Genomic DNA, 6,471 nt, shown 5'->3' on the forward strand with positions numbered 1-6,471 from the left:
CCCTAATTCTGTCTTCTGTTGATTCAATTCTGCTCCTTTGCCCATTCAGTGTTTTATCTATTTCTGGAAATTTAGTGTTAATCTTCTGGATGTCGATGTGTAAATTTTTGTATCATTTCTAATTTTTCATTTATTTTGTCATTTTGTTCTTGAATTGTCTTTTGAAATTGTTGTAGGGTTTTCTCTGTGCTTTCTGTGATCTGTCTCTCAATTCATTAAAGATACCTAAATATAATTCTTTTCAATTTTTTTCTCAGAAAGTTCCAATGCTGTGTCTTCCTCATGAATGTTTTTTGGGTCTGTATCTTGGTCCCTTGTTTCTCCTTCTTTGTCTTGCTTCTTTGTGTGAACTGTGATGTTCTGTTGTCTCTGAAGCATTTTGATGTTTTTGTGTTTATATTTAATTGGTGATTGTATGTTGGAATGACTTGCCCATGATTTTCATTTTTTCTTTTGTATGTTAACTACACAAGCAGGTACTATGCTGTGTTTCTCTGTTCACTGGTTGACAGCACTTAGACATTCTCCACCTGTGCCCTTTCCTGTTGTCAGCCTCTTGTATGTCCCTGCTGACCTTGGCAAACAGAGCCTATTCTTAGATCCCTGGAATCCAAATGAGAATGCTATCACTTTAAAATTCAAAATGGTTGCCACTTGTAAAGATTCAAAATGGCTGTGCCCTTGGTCACTTTCAGTATCCAAAATGGCTGCTGCATGTGAACAATCAAAATGGCTGCACCCTCCAGACGACGAAAAGTCAACAGCTCAGGTTGTCTCCTTCCTTGCTGTTTCCCTTCCTAGTCATAGGCCACCAACGCAGTCATCCCTGCAGCACTTGGTGACCAGCGCTGATCTTTGAGTCAGTACTCAGGTACCGACACCACTTGGAAATATTCAGCCTGTTGGTCCCGTCAGAGTAGCTGACAGTTCGCAGGTACCACCATCTCTATACTCATTGTTTTTGTTCAGGTATTTCCACTAGTTGGTGCCTAATCCACTTCTGTATAGTTACTTTCAAAGCTCAGGGCTTCAGGATTATTTTCTGTATCTGTCAATTGGTTTTTCTTTTCTTTGTTGAAGAGGCTCTATGTCACTTGTCTGCCTATTCTTCCATCTTACTGGAAGTCCCCTGGACCTTAGTTTTAGCTAAGTTTGCCCATCCACAGAGCCAGCACTGAGCACCTTCAGGCGAAAGATTACTGGCAGACTAGGTTACCTCTGGACACTTACTGGTGGAACTAAAAGTGGTTTGTAAACTTGTCTGAGCAGGGCAGAGGCCAAAGAGTCACAGGGCTGAGAGGCTGAGGGCCACAGAGAGGCTTACCAATGGCAAACCTGACAAGAAACTTTTTTAATTGAAGAACTATATCCTGAGCCATTTTTTTCTGCAGCATTACAACCTGTTACTTCCCTAGTAAACACCACAATTTTGAGCATTGTATGTGAGTTCTCTGAAGCCATTCCAGTGAATCCTCAAACCCAGCAGAGAAGTAGAGAATCCACGGGAGGGACAGTTAGTGTCAGAATTGGTAGAAATTTGGAGGGTGGAGGCACGTCTGACCTCTGCCTCATAGGAATCAGCTTTAGACTATTCATCTTGATCCTCCTTCCCACATGTGAAGCCAGTGGGGGTCAGATGTCTCCTCCCTGATGCCTTTCTTACTCAGGTGGTCCATGGGTGTGACAGCTCACAGGCAAATGATGGGCAGAGCTGCAAATGATGGGCAGAGCTTCTAAGGAAAAAAAAATTGTGGTGAACTGTGTAAGTTTTTATTGCTGCTGTAACAGAAATACAAGTCGCTTTAACAAACACAAATATATGTTCTCATAGTTTAAACCAAACCAAACCAACCTCATTGCTGTTGAGTCAGTTTCAACTCATAGTGACCCCTCCTTGGATTTCCAGTCTTTCTTCTGAGGCATGGCTAGTGGGTTTGAACTGCTAGCCTTCTGGTTAGCAATCACATATCTTGGGCACTATGATACAGGTGGAAATTCAGGTCATGATCTCTGGGGGAAGGCTTTCTTTCACTGTCTACTTGGAGCAAAATCCTGGTCTCAGCTTCTCTAGCATTCTCCTAGGCATTCCTCAGCTCCTTACAGGTCCTCACTTGGCTTCTGTCTTTCCCCACCTGTGATTGTGCTCCTTTGCTTCTCTCTTGTCGTTGTTGCTGGGTTCTGTGTCATTGATTCTGACTCACAGTGATGACAGAAACAGATTGAAACTGCTGCACAGAGTTTTCTAAGTTGTAATCTTTATGGAGAGAAGATTACTACATCCTTCTCCCTCAGAGGATCTGGGTGAATTCGATCTGCCCACCTTTACTTCAGCAGGAAATCACTGAATCATTGTGCCACCAGGGCTGCTTTTCTGTGTCATTGTTGTTGTTTTTAGATGCCTTTGATTTGATTTTGAGCCATAAGGACCCCATATGACAGAGAAGAACTGTCTCATAGGGTTTCCTTGGCTGTCATCTTCATGGAAGCAGACTATCAGGTTTTCCTCCTGTGGAGCTGCCAGTTGGAGCTACTGCCAACCTTTCAGACAACAGTTGAGTACTTAGCCTTTGTGGTAGCAGGGCTCCTATTCTTTGTCTGTGTTGCTCTTTTTATAACTTTTTACAATGTATTTAGTTTTAGGACCCACTGTACGTTTATATGGCCTCATTAGTACAACAAAGAAAACCCTCTTTCCCAGTGCCTTAGGATTTGGGGATAGAGTCTGTAAAAATGGAATAATATCCTCAATGATGGTGTCTAATCTTGTCTAACTTCACAATAGGGGAAAGAGAGGATCAAGATCATCACCCCAAGGCTAATTCTTACTAGGTGTAGAGCAGACATACCTCCTTTCTCCAGACCTTTTACCAATTCTGACACCACTCTTCCCTCCCATAGCACTCTCTGCTGGGTTTGTTAATTCATTGCAATAGCTACACAGAACTCAGACCATACTCACAATTACTGCATTTATTAGAAAAGTTACAGTATATAACTATCCCATGGCAGTGTGTCACACAATCTTTGTGTTGGAAAATTCTCAGAAGATACTGCCTTTCCTCTTCTCTGTTACATTCAGTCTTTCATCCCTTAGATTTCTCAGGAAGGAAAACTTGCCCTCAAGATATATACCCAACACTCAGGGCTCATCAGGATGAACAGGCTACAACTTGAGATCAGGATCAGGATGCATATAGGCAAAGTCTCCTTTGTTCAGTGCAAGACAGCTCTCTCAGCCCTTGTCAGCCATGGAAGGCTCATCTTGAGTTCATAAGGACAGCCTTCTGTTGATCCTCTGAGAATGGGCTCCTCTGGGCCCCCTCTGGACAGGCTTCCTCCTTTGGTCCTACCGGGGACTGGTTTCTGCCCTGCTAGAGCAAAGGTTATAATGCTCTTTAGCTCTGCCAGTAAGTGCCTGGAGGCTCCCCACTCCACCAGTAAGCATCCTACCTAAAGGCACTCAGCTGTCTTCCTCTATGGATTGTCATACTGAATGTAACTGTGTCACTCTGCAGTCCATGAAGGATACCACACCTTCTTGTGCCAGGAACCCAGTGTTGTTGCCATCATTTTTCTACTGTGCTTGCCACTGCTTGCTGCCAGTACTGGCCGTCTCCAGCATTACAGCTCTGTCTCTGTCTCCTGGGTCTAGGAGGTTTTCAGCTGAGGGAGTTCAAGTTTTCAGCTCACAGAGCTCAAGTCCAGAAGATGCACTGTGCTCCTGGATCTTCTTTCTTGCTGGTGGTGAGGTCTCCATCTCTGCCTCGAGATTGGCTCTCTTTTTAAGCCTAGCAGGATGGGAAAATTGAATAATCCACAGATGAGAGTTCCTTACATCTTTTTTCCATGGTCTCAACCAATAATTGTGTGAGAGTTGCAAGGGCATGAATGGCTAAAAGGACCATATTCCGTCATTCACCGCACTGAAGATTGTAACATATTTTTGGACTTACAATGCAGTTAACACAAATCAACCTCTTCAAGTGGGCAAGGTAGCAGGACACAATGCAAAGCCATCAGATCGGTCTGTCCAATCAGGTCCAGTGGCAGAGTGTCACATGTCCTGGCAAAGCCTGGAAAGGCACTGACTTTCCATGGCCCTGCAGTCAGGAGGGGCTACATTTGGCCTATCATCCTTTAGAATTCTCAGGGAGGGTAAGATGCCCACAATACATACTCCCAAAACTCAGGGGAGGCATATTCAACTCTGCCTAACTGTTTAATGTCTCCCCTTCCTGATTCAAGGTGAATGAGCACCCCTTGTGGTGAAGCAGACACTGGAGGTCACAGTACCCCAATACTCTCATCTAGAAACTCCCTAAGCACTCATCTCTTCTTAACCCCAAGTCTGTACATGCACTTGCGTGGTGAAATAGTCAGAGCCCTGTAGCTGAGTGGTGATCATCTCCTTAGGCATTGAATCTGTCTCACAGACTCTGCTGAAGCTTCTGGTAGAATGCTCCTTGATATGCATTATCTCTGAATGTGAAGAGGTTGCCATTTTGGTGGCCAGGAGAACAGCCATCCAGGGCCAAGGGTGTGGGGTCTCCACTCCCATAGACAAAGAGAATGGGGTCACTCAAAGCCCAGGGAGCACTTGTCTTCATAATGGGCCTGAAAAGCAAGGCTGATGCCAAGGACCAAAGGTCTCCATCCATAATCTGGAGAACTTGGCCCAGACTCTGGAGGGTGGATCCAATGTGTTGATGGTCCCAGACAACAGAAGAGAATGTTCAAATCCTCGGGGAAATGTAGCTTTATTTTTTCCCTGGATTTTAGGTTTGTTTCGTCCCTGACATCCCTCTTTTCCCTCCAATTTGTCCCATTTCTGATGGAAATGTTTACTCTGTGTTTGTGCCACCATGGACTTTGAAATCCGATAACTTGTAGTATGTGTCACAGCTCCACAGATTGAAAGGAATTTTGTTTGATGGTGAAACATACCCAGAGTTTACCCATACTTGATTTAGATGACCCAGAAGATGAGATTTGGGATTTAGAGTTGATACTGGAACAGATTCAGTGTTTTGGGATGGTATGATAGGGTGAAAGTGTTTTGCATGTGGAAAAGACATGAATTTTGGATGATCAAAATACGAAATGTTATGAATTAACTTGTGTCCCTCCTAAATAGGTGTGGAATCCTAACCCCTATTCCTGTGGATGTAATACCACTTGTAACCAGTGTTCTTTGTTATGCTTATGAGCCAACATCATCCACACAGGTTAGGAGAAGATTTGGAGGAACATAATTTAACCTGAGGTAGACAACGTTAGAAATTTTGACACAAAAATAATGCAAAACAATTGAAAAATACTCAGAAATTTATTTCAGGAATATATGATTGTTTAAATAAATGTTAAACTAAAAGTTATCAAATTAACAGATTGTAAGAGGAAAATAATGTTATCAAAGCATAATGTGCCATAGAAAACTTAATGAACACAGACCATGTCAAATGGAGAAAAATATTTTATGTACAGGAAACATTCAACAAATAGCCTGAACTGAAGTTACTGTGAGGTGTATCTCCTTAAGGCAGAGATGAGGCATACAGATATGTTCACACTAAAACTGTTAACCATAGGATTGACATCTAGGGAAAAATAATAATAAGACAACCTCTTACAAAGTTAAATCAACAGGAGAAAATTGTGATTAATCCTGATGAGATGACAGCAAGCCTAGGATTGATTGGAGGCTTTTGTCTTCTTTCCATATTAGAACAGAAAAGGACAACGAGCAGTGTTTCAAAACCAACCTTCATTTTTCAAAGTAAATGCATTTCTACTTACAACTCAATACCCATTAAGAAGGAAGAAGACACACAGAAATGAAGGCCCATATAGAATATCAGAGAAAGGAGAGCAATGTACAGTCAATGTCCCTGTTGCTATTGCTGTAGAGTCAGTCCCAACTCATGGCGACCCGTGTGGTCAGAAGAGAACTGTGCTCCAGAGAGCTTCCAAGGCTGTGGTCTTTCAGGAGCAGATGACCAGGCCCGTCTTCCCAGGTGTCTGTGCGCAGTGGGAAGGGTTGACGTTCCAGACGCTCAGTTAGCAGTTCAGTGCTGCACCGTTGCCCCGCCCAGAGCCTGCTCACCATTCCCCACGACTGTACTTCCAGTGACCCCCATGTCTCTTAGGATGTACTCAGTATTCACAACCTGGCCTCCAATTCCACCAAAAACTAATATCTCATTTTATCTACAGATTTACCCCAGACCACTTACATGAGAATACAGGTCATTGTGCCTGCCCTGGCATTTTATTTATTTATTTATTTTTAAATTTTATTTTATTTAGATTTGGGTGAAGATTTACAGAACAAAATCACTCTCGATACAGCAGTTCACATATACTTTGTCTCATGTCATTGACCACAATTTACCACAATGCAACAGCTCCCCTCCAATTTCCTCCCCAAGGTACCACTTCCCAGTGTCCATCCCTCCATACTCTCCTGCCCCC

This window comes from Orycteropus afer, unplaced genomic scaffold (assembly GCF_000298275.1).
Source record: "Orycteropus afer afer isolate SDZICR_OR568_19922 unplaced genomic scaffold, OryAfe1.0 scaffold00973, whole genome shotgun sequence".
Lineage (NCBI taxonomy): Eukaryota > Metazoa > Chordata > Mammalia > Tubulidentata > Orycteropodidae > Orycteropus > Orycteropus afer.